The following is a 14841-nucleotide window of genomic DNA, read 5'->3' as shown; positions in this document are numbered from 1 at the left end:
TCCTATGCTCGCCTCTCACCTACAACCCTATAGAAATCTGAAGAACCTACGCTCTTCAAACAAGATACTTATTCAAACTTCCCTATCAAATAACTTAGCAGCCGACTCCATACTCTCCAACTCTGTTGGCAAAATATGGAACCAACTACCTCAAGACCTCACTACCATAACTTCACTCCCACTATTTAAAGCTAAACTAAAACTTTTCCTTTCCAATCACTGGCTATGCTCTTGTAACAACCCTGATTAATCTTTTTTCCTTCTTGACATCTACTTCTTTCTTCCCCTTACTTCTTTCTCTCAAATCCTGCCCACTACATTTTCCTCTTCATAACTGTCCCCGTGACTCTTTCTTTAACAGAAATATATCTATATATTTTTTTTTTAAAACTCATTTTATTGCTAAATAGAGTATCCTAGCTGTTTAGTTGAATAACTGTTCCCTGCTAAGCCTTATATTGAGCTCTAATGCAATTATATCTTGCAGCAGGTCTATTGTATGTTTCTAAAGTATTGTATAATTTTGTATTTTTCTGCATTTAGTGTTCTCTTCAACTTGTTTTAGTAGAATGTAGAGGAGCTTTTCTCCCCGGGCCTCCACTGAAAATGGACATGTATCCAGTTGGACTAGCCCGGTAAACAAATGTAAAATAAATAAATAAATAAAATAAAATAATGAATGCTCTAAAGGGATATTTCATGTTTATATTATCATCCCTTACAACTGTCTAGTTTCGACACTTCTTAGTATACTCCATTTGTTATTAGTAATATTTAAGTAAGTTAAGCTTAATTAGCAATTTGGGTAAGATGGCATTTAGTGAGTTATGAAATACATAATTGATACGCAAAATTGTTTTAAACTGGATATTGTGGATTTAATCTTTAGTTCTGGCAATTGTACCTAAGTATAAAGATAACGGTCACATATTTATATATGTAATGAACGTTGCAAGGGGATGTTTCATATTATCATCCCTCACAACTGTCTAGTTTTAACACTGCTTCGTATGCTACGCATGTTATTAGAGAGAAGATTGTAACAATTTATACACGCAACGAAAGTTGCAAAGGGACGTTTTGTCTCAATTTATAATAGCTCAGTTCTGTGGTTGTCATGCACATTTTGCTTCTTATTAGCTATGGAACTTGAAATTTATAGTGCACAAACTTTCTGCTATTAGTCATTTGAAATAGTAGTTTACTCTTATTTGAACAAAGTGACATATTAAATAACAATTATGCAAGAATATTCTAAGCGGTGCAAGTGCTAGATGAAGAACCTAGCGCAACACATTTGTACTATTACAAAGGAAAGCTTTTTAGTTCACTTATGTTTTTAAAAGATAGCAGAGCTCTACGCTATGTTTTGTTTTGTACAAATATGAATTTCTTGCATGATTAGTCACTGAGTACTTTAATTATCTTATAATTATCTTGATATTTATGTTTTTAAATATATATATATATATCATATTAATTGATTTTAAGGAAGTGATGTCATGTTTTAGTACTATAAAGGCAGCACTTAGAATTTGTTACTCTATTGGCCTGATGAAGCCTACGGGTGAAAGCGCTTGCCAGATTGTATATTTCAATAAACTACATTTTATTTAACGCACTTGTGAATTTATGTCGTTTTCTACATTGCGACTTATTCGGATATGTAAGAAGATACATACGGACCTTGAATGAGAGGAATTGGTCTGAATATATTTGCGGTGAAGTGAAAAACTGCCGATACTGCAGAGATTTTGAATTTACACGTTTGGCGCCATTTTCAAGGTTTGATAGTGTGTGTCATTAACTGTTCGTTATACCACTCTCCCTGTATTAACTTTTTCAACTATTAACTGCATTATATTAAGGGGAGAGTTTTACTAAGTGGCCAATATTTTCTTTTTTCTTATGTTCAATTAATAACTTTAAATAATTGAAACTGGTATCAAGATTTATGTTCTGCCATCTGGCTAATAGCTCAGGTCTGCTGTTTCCGTATGTAGGCAGACACTTAACCCGCATTCCCCTAGGAACGATTCTGTAGTGTAAACATGCTTCAAAGTGGAAGCACTGCCATCACAGTCTTTTCAAATAAAAGGCAGCACCTTCCACTTCTCTATAGATAACTTCAAAATGTTCATTTACATTAGGTTCAGGCGTATATGTCAAAGTACCAGTTTCCAAATTCATACTTAACAATGGATTAGCTAAACCTCCAAAAAGTTCCATTAGAGTTTTACCTTTAGGTACATCTTTTCATTTGTATTAAAAGCAGCGATAGTGTTGTCAGCCATGAGCAGTTACAGAGAGTCAAAATGTAAACAATGGCAGAAAAAAAACTTCCTTAGCTGCTAAAGGTCTTCCCAGGTGCAAACAACTGAGAGAAAAACAGAAAATATTCTTGAGTTGACCACCACAGAGCTAGAAGATAGCATTGAAACCTAATGTTGAAAATTTAAAACTTTAGGCTTTATTTAAACATAAAACTTCATTTAAAACCAAAGGGTAAAAAAGAAGTAAAGCGCTTTCAACCTATTCAGGCCTTGTTCAGTTCAGTAAATCTTTTAGGTTTGTGCTGAATGTTTTAAACATCTATGTGCCTATCAGGAACATTTACTTTGGACACGCCTTCAGTAGCTTCAATTCATTAAACACTTAAAGAGCAAGCCTTCCTCAGATAATCAACTAATAGATATATGCCTATATTTTAACACAGGTTTAAGGGGAACTACAGCATTTAACCCTGGATACTTGTGTGCTCTAAGGTTAGTGATCCATTTTATTTCTCAGGTTTCTGTTAGATTCTTCACATCTCCCCCTCTGGGACTTGGTATAATTATATCCACAGCTTGGAGGTAGAAAGAATGTGTAGGAAAGCATTTCACATGGTTGGCCAAACTATTTTGAACTTCTTCATGTAAAATATCTCTAAGGTGCCTTAAAATACGGTCCTTGAAGCGTTGGTCCATTTTCCCTGTATAAAATGCTGTACACTGTTTACAGGTCACTAAGTATACTAGATGTTTGGTGTTACATGTGGCAGATACCCTAAAATTATATTCTTTGCCATTTGCTGGATGCCTAAATCCTGGAGCAGGATTAATATGTGGGCATGCTTTCCATCTCCCACATTTTCTTATTCCTGTGGGTTCAGGGAATCTTTTATGATGACCATCTTTATGGCAAGGTAACTATTTCAAGTTCTTTTTATTTTTATAAATGAATCTTGTTTTTTCTCCACTAATGCTTTAAGCTTCTCATCTTCCAGGAGTATCAGCCAATATTTATTAATAATTTCACAAATTTGCTGATTATCTGAGCTGTAGGTGAGCAAACAATTAACCTTCTGCCCTTGCTGGTTCTCCTGCGGTTTAGCTTTGTGTTCATCATCAGATGCTGTTAAATACTAGGGACAACCTTTAGTCTTTCTGATGGTGTTATGATCTATTGATTTATTCAGATCTGATTCTTTAAAGCCTTTCTTTCTAAGATGTCCTTTGAGCAATTCACATTCCTCCTTAAATATATCTTCTTCAGTGCATAACCTAGATAGGCGCATCCCTTGATTTTCCATTATATTCTTGTAGATATGACTTGGGTGCATACTATGGTGATATGAATAATGGTTATGCCGTTTCCTTGCAATATCCTCCTGTTCAGAGACCTTGCGTGAAATCATAGCTAATTTTAACATCCAAAAAGTCAATCTCTTTATCTGAGTATTTAACTGAAAATTTAAGGAACTCTGTGGTAGAGTGCAAATAGTCTATGAATGCTTGCAGATCTATGACCTGCCCCATCCACATAATAACAATATCATCCACAAAGTGCCCATAATATAATAAATTACTTCTCCATGGATTCTTTGAGCATATTATATTTTGCCGTTCCCAGTATGCAAGTACCAAGTTCAAGTAGGTGTTGGCACATGGTGTGCCCATTGCCACCCCCATGTTTGTAAGTAGCACTTATCATCATAAAGAAAAATGTTGTTGTGAAGAATGATATCTAATAAGTGACAAATAATGTCAGCATTAAACTTCAATTCATGTGCTAAAGATCTTACTGCTTCGATCCCATAGTCATGAGGTATTACCATGAAAAGATTGCTAACATCCAATGTTACCATGAGCACCTTAATTCCCTGTTGGATTGCATTCATTTTATCTGATAGGTGTCTTAAAAAAGTACCAGTATCTCCGATTATGGAATGTATTCTTGATAGTTGCTTCTTTAACTCATTCTCAACATACATGGAGAGGGGTTCAGTCACCCAACCTCATCCCACCACAACTGGTCTTAATGGTGGGTCCTCCAGGTGTTTATGGACCTTTGGCAAACCACTTATAGTTGGAATAATGGGATGGTCCACACTAAAAAAATTGTAAAGTTCTTGGTTAATCCTATGCTCCATGAGTAATACATAGATATCATCATTTACTTGGATGTTAAAATTAGCTGTAACTAAAGACTGTAAAACAGAAGACATTAAATTTGTGGAAAGACAGGCACACAAAAATCAAATTTAATGTAAAATGGATTGTTTAAACAGAAGCAGAGTAGAAGCAGATAATTTCCAGGAAACACTGACTGTACATAATATTAATAAAGAAAAAAGTGTTGACAGATATTAGAATGTCAACAGCAATAATGTTGTAAGCTGTGATAATAATTTAAGGGGGATGTGAATAATAAAACATCAGATTTAGATGGGATAGATGAAGAACATGAATTTAATATGGCACATGAAAGAAGTCAAGTGGTAAAACATATATTCTGTGCGGAAAACAGAATCAAAGGAACACACAGAAGAGGAGGGGAAGACACTATAATTGTTTCTGAAACAACAGAAAGAAGAGTAACTGCCAGGGAAAAAAACATTGAAAAACAAAATAAAAAATTATCACAGGACTGGAAATCCTTAATAGTGAGTGTGAATAACATAGCATGTTTTGCTAGAAGTTATACAATTTTACATTGACTCAAATGACAGTAACCTGATACTCCTCTTTAAAGATGCAGGACATTAACATTTTTGCTTCAGCATTTTAATTATTCTCTCATAAAATCGAAACCAATTAAAAGAAAAAAACAAAATATTAATTTAGCACATACATTTTCAAATAAATGTAGAAACTAAGTCAATAAAAGAGAGGTACCCTGTACCCCTTCCCATTCTGATAGAACCTTCAAATAGTGATGTTCTCAAAATACACAGAGAGAGATTCTGAGAAGTTTTATTAAAGGAAAGTTTGCAATTTTATCATGATTGCATACCCCCAGCTAAAGAGACAAACTTAAAGGAAGTAATTTGATCAGTGAAATCTAAAAAGACAAGCAATCTGTGTCAAGAGCCAGATCAGTACCAGAAAATACTCAAAATAAGTTAATTGAGTTATACCATAATGGCTCACTGGGAACACTGCAACTAAATATGGAACAATGGCACTGTGCCTTCATAATTATGCAATAACATTGGTATGGGATTGCCCAGCATAACCTCTGAGGCATATCAGTCCATATAAAATAGTGTATACTGAATAACATTACTATGAGGGAGAGTATAAACTTGTTTCTTGAGTGCCAGTGCTTAACCCTGGTTTGAACAGAAACATTAGAAAACAGTACATTGTTGTATTTATTTTCTAAAACAGAAATTAATTTCAAATTTCCTAGTCTAGTCTCCTTAACTATAGGTGCAGTCTCTATGCTAAATATCACATTAAGAAATCAATAGTTTGGTCTATCAAATGATAGTTTAATCTCTTGAAGTTGAATAGTAACTGATGTTGGAGATATCAATTTTAAATTAACTATTTTTAACTGCAAAGCACTGAAGAATAACATTTCATGGGTCTTAGGACTTTATGAAGACCTAGTTTGTAAAGATGTTAAATTCTAAAAACTAATTAGGTGGCTTTGTCAAGTTGAAAGGTATAAAAGCAAACTTAGGTTTGACATTAGTAGGTTATATGATGTTTTTAAATGTTGACTCAACATGAAGCAAACATGCATATTCTATATCAGGTGTTTACAGTCTGGAAATTCTTCATCTGCTCTTAATTGTCTAGTAAAGCAAACCCACTCTATAAACAATTTATTACATAAATAGAGTTCTGCTTCCTAATACAGACATTGGATCTTCAATATCAGAGGACAGGATAATTAACTATTTCTCATAATCTTCAGCAAGTTGGCCTTCAGTAGTTTTATAAAAAAATCTTTGAAAAGGGTCTCTCTTAGGAATTTCACAGATTCATCATGGTATAAAAAAATATTTACAGATAACTTTGAATTTATCACAAGTACCTTGGTATTAATATGATTAATAACACACTAGCTAACTTATTAATTAATCTGAAAATACAAAAAAATCTTGAATTGACTTTTATATATCCACAATAGTAAGCAGTTTATCACCAGCAAAAATATATATTTTAGACTCCGATTTGTGGACGATAACATACAAAATATCATTGGAACTGCATATTTCATTGATAATGGGATTTAAACATATAATAAACCAGTAACCTACAGTCTGATCAAATCATTATATATCAAACATCAATAAGTCACTCAGACAGCATCAAACATCCATGTTGACAACTGTCTGAAATAACAAGATAATATCTACTGAAGAATAGGAAAACATAACCTCTGTATTGTACGACATGAAAGCTCCCCAATAAAATTCTCTAAAAATACTAAACACATGCACAAACTAAAAAACTAAATAAATAAACCACATACTGCAACCTCCAACTTAAAACAGACTGGAATCTCCAACTACTGCAACCTAACTATTGTAAACATTCAGGTAAAAGAAGGTAACCTACATTTAAATCTAATCATTATATATTGAGCAGCAATGCATCACTCAGACAGCGTCAAACATCCATGTTGGCAACTGTCTGAAGTAACAGCAAGATAACATTGACTGAAGAATTAAAAATAACAAAATCTCCTCAATAGCATGGCAACTGATAACATACTCCACACTGCAAATATGCAAACTAAAAAAATAAATAAATAAGTAAATCACATACTGCAACCTCTGTCTACTACAACTTAACTATTGTAAGCATCCAAATAAAAGAAAACTATTTGTTATCATACTATTGAGACAGAAAGGAGAAGGGACAACTAAATGCCAAAAAAAAAAAAAAAAACTCCTGTGTGAATGCTTGAACCCAGTGTACTGTGATTGCTAAGCATGGATTAGAACCACTGCACTAGCAAGGAATCAGCAACTACCTGCTGTCTTTATTTACTTAAAATGGACTGCCATTGCCAGTCAATTGTAGAGCTTTATATTTTTCTATGCCTCAATCAATGTTATATTTTCTCTGTTCAAATTAAGGTTAGTCATTAATACATTAAGAAGCCAAATAATAAACCATGTAGGGGAGAAAGAACAGCCCTGCCTGACCTAGACATGTTGCTGTTAAATAGAAGGATTAATTTCATTGACTGTTATATAAAATGGTATGGTGCAGAACATAGTTTTAATCAAATTTCAAAAATGATATGGAAGAACCAACTTATCCAATAGATTAAAGATGTAAAATCATATTATCTTCTCGAAAGCTTTACATTTGTCTATTGAAACTAAAGCCATGTCTTTAAAAATTGTCTCAGAATTTGTCTCTACATATAATATGGCCTGTATTATCAGTGTAGCAGGTGATACTTCCCAATCTAGGTTAATTCCAAATTGAAATTAATCGATTAAGTAAGATAAATGTGGACCGAAAAGTTGCTTGTTCTAGGACTCTGATTTCTATTAAGCAGTGAAATTATCCAACAGCTGCCTTTATCCGGAGGATCTCTGATTGGTCTAGGTATATGAATTCTTAAGAAGATGCATTACTTTTTCACATTTTTTCCTTAAGTTGTTTGAAACTTCGGAAAATAGCAGGATCATCAACATGATCGTCAATGGATATATTAGATTTCTCCTTACTTGGACAATTTAATGTGAAGAGCTTAGCAAATTAAGAGGCAAAAAAATTTTGATTATCTTTGGTTCCCTACATCATGCATTGTCCCATCACTGAGCCTGAATGTATTTTTTTTTTTTACTTTCTTATTAGGAATTGATGCAAAATACATTCTGTGTTGTTCTGCATAGAAAATAAATTTGTCTGTTAAATAATGAGGATTGCCTTTGCATATCCTGCAGTAGGATTTTAATTTGTTTAAATATTTCATTTCTTAAATTAATATACTTTTCATAACTCATCACTGTTAATTTATCCAGTATACACAAGTTTTCCATAAAATACTTTTTTGCTGAGCATTTTTCAAGTAAATGTTGAAACCCTGAAGAAAAAGGTTAAATAAAGATTAAAAGCTTCACACACACCTCATTCAATGTATTTATTCATGAGTGATTTATTAACCAAAATTGTCATATATATTATTCAATGTCATCATTATATTTAATCAAAAGCAAAATTGTTAATATTATACATGCCCCAGTTTTCAGGGAAATAAGAAACTTAAAAGAAAGTGTTGAGTAGTTGGTCAGATATCTAGGACAACAAATAACAGATGTGTTTTCTAACCAGAGTGGACAAAAACAGTAATTAATCCTAGAATATTTTTTCTATTTGGAACATAAAGAAAAACAGTAATTAATCCTAGAATATTTTTTTCTATTTGGAACATGTACAGCAAGGAACCTTTGGATACTTATGTCTACATACATCTGACAGAGGAAATTTAATAAGAACTGTTTTAAAGTATGTGCATATCTTGAGGCAGACCTTCCTACAGTGGCATTCTTATCAGGTGTATGCTTTTTTAAGACCATATTAAATTCACCAGTTATGGCAACATTATCATCCTACAAAGACAGTAAACGTGCTGCTAAATCTACAGGAAAGTTTGCAGAATTAATGAAATGTGCATAAACTGTGCCCGCTATAAAACTAATGCCTTCTCCATGGAGTTTAAGAAAAACAATTCTAGCATTCTGATCTTTGTAAATATCTACAAACTGAAAAATATTACTGTGCAAAAATATATTAACACCTCTGGATTGGCTGGAAATTGAATTATGACTAGATTATTATGTGAACAAGATATGAATGCCAAGAAATTAACACTGAAAGTGAAGCTCAAGAAGTGAATCTTGGCATTCATGTCAAGAATACATAACAGAAAATCAGAGACAGTTTTTTTTTAATATAGAACCAATTCACTTAAAAAGTTAAAAAAAACTCAGGTTTTGCATCAAAAAGCATTTTCTGAGCAGTACAAAGTATGACAATATAATAGGTGCTGCTGTTCTCTGCTTGGCACTGTCTGCTCTCAGTACAAACCCTGCCTTAACAATGTGCAGGCATGCTTAGCGATTGTTAATCATCCCTCTAAGTGTTGTTAAGGTCGGGTCTTGCGATATAGCAGTAATGAACCAGAATTGAATTTTGTCATTTTTGAGCATAATCATGGTGCTCCATGCACTACATATAAATTATGCAAATATATTTTTATGAAGCGTAAATGTTATGCACATATATCTTACGAAACAAGACATTCATTCTGTCTGGAGTAAGGTGGACCACTTATAATAAGCAAATATGAACTTTCATATGATGCAACAACTTGATTCACTGATTTCATTTAGTAGTGTGGTTGATATTATTTACATTTAGTAAAATAATCTCAAGAGATGTTTAAATACTAGTAAATAAAATGAAAAACTTCACACCCAATGCTGCAGTAGACTGGTTTCCCTATCCTAATAACAAAGCTAAACAAAGCATTCTAATTGGGTGGAGAAAACAAGTACTGGAGCTCCAGGAAAGCCATTATTATACAAGTTGAAGATCTTTAAATTTTGGTTTAGCATCCTTGGGTGATTGGCAGAAGAACGCAACTTCTTTGGAAGTCAGTCGTAATGTCACAGGGAATATGATATCCTGTGAATATAAATATTTCCTTGTGGTTGCAAATGAGTATCTTTCTTTCTACCATATTAAAGGAAGATCTTAAAAAACTGAACTCAAAGCTTGACTAATTCTGAGCTTCTTTACTGTAATAACTTTCTGTAGAATTATTTTTTTCAGTGAGTAAGACAAATTTAACTAAGATGGATCTAATAATACCTGTTTTCATAGGACCAACACAACAATAAATACTGATGGGAGATGAAGACACCACCTGTGACAATTCCTACTGAAGTAAAGTAGTAACAAATCATGGAACAGAGTTCAAGGATTAACAGGAGTCACACTACTTTGGGATTCTTTGCTAGATATAAATTATATCATCTAGAATAAGTGCCCAGATCGATTTATTTCAGGTGCAGTTTTCAAGATTGAACTTTCAAGCTCTTTCATGTTAGTAGTTAGAAGATGGAAATTATCCTGTATACTAGACAAAGCACTTTTTAAAAAATAACTTATTAACCGCTGGATCAGCCCATAAATTTGTTTAGTGCAGTTTGAGGATGAGTTTTTTTTTTCAAAATAAAACATATCAAGAGCTAAATTTTGTAGGACTACTACTGTTTGATTCAGATTGCCTATTTTTGATACTAATGTGCCTGCCCAGTCTGGAGCTCATGCTAATTAAAATGAGGTCTGCATGGCTAAAGAAACAAAAAAGTTTGATTGCAGATATCGGTTAGCTCTCAGAAATTCTGGAGTAGTGGTGATCAAGGATATTGCGCCACTGGAATCGCCTTCCTTTCATGAAGGAGCCGTCCTGAATTCTAAAGGATTTAGTAAGTACTCTGTGGATGAAAACATTAGTATACTTGCTGTTTGCTTAAATTGAGATTATTTAGGTTAACCTTAAAGACAGAATATGATCCCTTCTTTATTGAATCTGATGAATGTGCTAAACACTTTAATAATAGTGACTTAGGTGTAGACTTTGTTTCAGGGAAAACTGTCTTAACTCAGGAGTTACTAAGAAAGTAATGGATAACTGTCTTGGGGACCTTATAGAACTTTTTAAACATTTTGTTATTTTTTTATTGAAAAAATAGTTATATAATTGATACCATAAATATCAGGACTATATTTTAACATAAAAACAATTTGTGACAATTGATGTAATCTTGTGTGACAGAATGAGATGACATGAAAAGTTGACACTAATGATATTAAAAAGTTATACCATATATACAAACAGGTGAAAAAGAGGAAATATGGAGTGTACATTAAAGCATTGCTTATACGAGCAGTCAGTGTATGGTGATTCATTGATAAGACGCATCAATTAAATGTACACTATATATGGATAGAGCCTATAAGGTGTGTAAGTTAAAATGAGGAGAGCAGAGAAATGGAAAGAAATGAGGAAGGGACGGAAAGCGAAATAATATCCTCATGGTTAAATGATAAATAATGAGAATTAACTGTTGTTGTACATGTCGTTACTGACCAGGTCTATGAACTGTCACCACATAGAGTTTAGTGAAGTGGGTGTCTAAGGCACAGATTGCTTTTATTAAGAATCCAGACCTGAATGCCTAAAGGTGAGAGTGTGGAGGGGTATTTCCATGTTGAGCCGATATCAGTTCTTATGGCACTAGTTGCTTGAAGTAGTTATACACGTTTTGTTGTTTAAGGAAGCTATCTGGGGATAAGAATCCCACCCCAAAAAAAGGTTTGGATAAAGGTATTTGATGACCCATAGAGTTTTTATCCAATTCTCAAATGTACTCAAGATAATGGGGAGGGGAGTTCCAGAATTTATGATTACAGTTGGGATTAGGATGGCCAAATGTTTGGTAATCAATATTATTGGCAAAGCCCTTTCCTATTGTGTGGGCTGGTGTCCAGTAGCCCTCATGGATGAAGAGCACCATTTTTTCAAAAGCATATGGGAAGGTCCTGAGGTCTTTAAGTACTCCCAGAAATGTTTATAGGTTTTCCTCTTCTAGGTTTGGTTCCAGGTTGGAAAGCCAAAGTGAGACAGAATTAGCAGTAACCTTTCTGGCAGATGAGAGTAAAGGTTTGTACAGGTTACAAGTCTTTTAACTGTCAGTGGGAGAAAGGTATTGAGAGTAGTCTGTGAATTACATGAGAAGTGGCCCTGTGGGTATGCTGTATGGGCAAGGAATGAAGAATTTTAAATCATATGTCAGAGTTTTAAGTATTTTCAAAAGTCATTCTTGAGCAATCCCACCTTTCCTGCAGATTGGTGAAGCTAACTAACATACATTGCCCCTGAAACCTACTAACCAAGTCAGAGAACCAGGTAATACCCCTGGAATTTCATGTCTTCTCTATGTGAGGGGTAGCATCTAATTTAAACCAAGGGTTGTTCCAAAGAGGGATTAATGAGCCACAAATAGACGACCAGGCTAGATGCATTGGCAAGTCTTTAAGGGCCATATGAGTTAAATTATATGTCTAGGAATGGATTTGGGATACTAACTTAGGCCTCATGGTAAACCATAATTAAGAATACTGGTCTCTATTTAAGCCCATTGAGGTAATCCTTATGATCTATCCTGATAAAACTATGAAAGAGGAAAAGCTTTCCCATAGGCAACTTAATTAGGAACTCCCAATCCTGATATTGTGGTAGGTGAGTATTGTATGGAGGGTTTTACTCTTACCCATCTGCCATTCCAGAAGAATATGTTAATTAACCTTGCCAGTCTCTACATTGTAGGGTGTGTTGATGGTGTGGGAAGATGCTGAAATAAGTAGAAAAGTAGAGGGACAACCATCATTTTAATTATTGCTATCTGCCCCAATAATGAAAGATGAAGTCTCAGCCATGGGTGGGCACAAATAAAGAGTTTATTCCAAGGTCCATTAAGGTTTATTCAGATCATTTCATGGATGTTGGTATGAAGTTTTATCCCCAGGTAACAAGGGTGTGCCCTGGTTCAATTAAAGATAAATTTGATACCTTTATCTCTTAAAGATTTGGCCAAAGAATTGCCAGGAAAAATGTCAGTTTTTGCAACATTATGCTTTAGACCACAAACTGCACTAAACTGCTCTAAAATGTTGTGTATGCTTGGTATGTCTTGTAAGGGACTGGTGGTAAAACTACACAGCCATCAGTGAACAGTAGGGCAACCCTAGAGACTCCAAGCAAAACTGAAGGTAATGCTACTCAATGCTAGAAGTCTAAATCTGAAAATGCACTCACTTGAGGCACTCCTTAAAATGGAGAACATCAGTATCTGTACAGTGACTGAGACCTGGTTCAAGGCTCTAGAAAGCACCCCTGCATTACCAGGCTATAACTCATACCACACTTTTCGGCCATCTAACCTGGACCAAAACACCAAAGGCGGAGGTGTGTCCTTATTCTTTAAGGATGTCCACACCTCCAGCCTAGTTGCTCAGCATAATGCATCCAAGGTTATCCAAGTGCAAATAACTCTGGGCAAAACTGCAATCCAAATTGTAGCTTGCTACAGATCCCCCACCATGTCCCAGGAGTCCCACACCTCTTTTCTTGATGTACTGGAAAATATTAGGGTTCAACCAAACACCTTAATAATGGGTGACTTCAACTACCCCACCATTAACTGGGAAAACTACTCATGTACCAACTCCTTCGCTCAACACTTTCTGGAATTCATAAATTCCAATGCCCTGGATCAAGTTATCCACACCTCCACCAGGGGCATCAATATCCTAGACCAAGTCATTACCAACATGAGTGACCAGTGTTCCACACTTGAAGTCAACTTCTCATTAGTCAGATCCAACCATAAGCAAATCACTCTAGATATCCACATCCCGCCCCCACCCCCCATTAAGGAAACCACAGTAAAAATTTCTCCAAAGCCAACTTCATACTTCTTAAGACAGAAGTGGCGAACTTCATGACAACCATGCAGATGGACAATACAGTTACGACTGCTGAATCCTACACAAATGCATTCTATGATTGTGCTATCCCAAACATTACCCAGATGCTATCCTCCAAAAAAAGGAAGACAATCTGATGGTCCCCTGCCCAACTCTACAACAGAAGGAAGAAACTGTTGCAAAAGAGAGTAAAATCTCATGAGTGGAGGAGCTCCCTGGTCAGCCTCAGTAAGAAGCTGAGATCCCTTATAAGATCCTCCAAAGCTAACTACAAAAACAAAATTGCCACTGATTCTAAAGGCAACAGCAAAGCATTACATAGCTATGTCAAGAATCTCAATGGCAACACCCAGTTCTGCTCTGAGTTGCATCACAACGGCACGAAAATTACAGAACCAAATGATATTGCCAACATCCTGGCAGATAGGTTCAGTGCTAACTTTACCCCTCTCTCACCCCCTACAGGGCCCATATTTATACAGGAAGAATGCAGAATCCCTGTAATCACATCTATGCAGGTAAAAACTGCACTCTCTAAAATCAAAAACACAGCATTCATGGGACCGGACAACATCCCAGGCTGCATTTTACATGAACTTCAGAATGAACTGGCTCCTCACCTAAGCACCATGTTCAATCATAGTCGCACATCAGGCTCTGTGCCCACTGAATGGCACACAGCAACAGTTATCCCACTCCACAAAGGGGGAGCCACCACTGATCCTGGGAACTATCACCCTATTAGACTGATGAGCCTGGTCTGCAAGGCCATTCATGGAATTCATAAACAAAGACATTGGTAACCTCCAAACTCTTGACCCCACCCAGTTCAGGTTTGTGAAAGGCAGATCATGCCTTCTGAACCTGATCAACTTCTTTGAGGCAGTCACCAAAGCGGTAGATGAGGGTAAGGTGATTCACACAGCCTATCTTGACCTCACCAAGGCTTTTGGCACCATCCCCCATTCTGGAATTATAGCTAAACTCACTAAACTAGGTATAGATCCCTATGTCACAAGATGGGTTGCCAACTGGCTCACTGACA

The sequence above is a fragment of the Protopterus annectens genome, chromosome 8.part0 (assembly GCF_019279795.1).
Source record: "Protopterus annectens isolate FY-2018-M chromosome 8.part0, PAN1.0, whole genome shotgun sequence".
Classification (NCBI taxonomy): Eukaryota; Metazoa; Chordata; order Ceratodontiformes; family Protopteridae; genus Protopterus; species Protopterus annectens.
Note: the sequence above shows the minus strand (reverse complement) of the source record.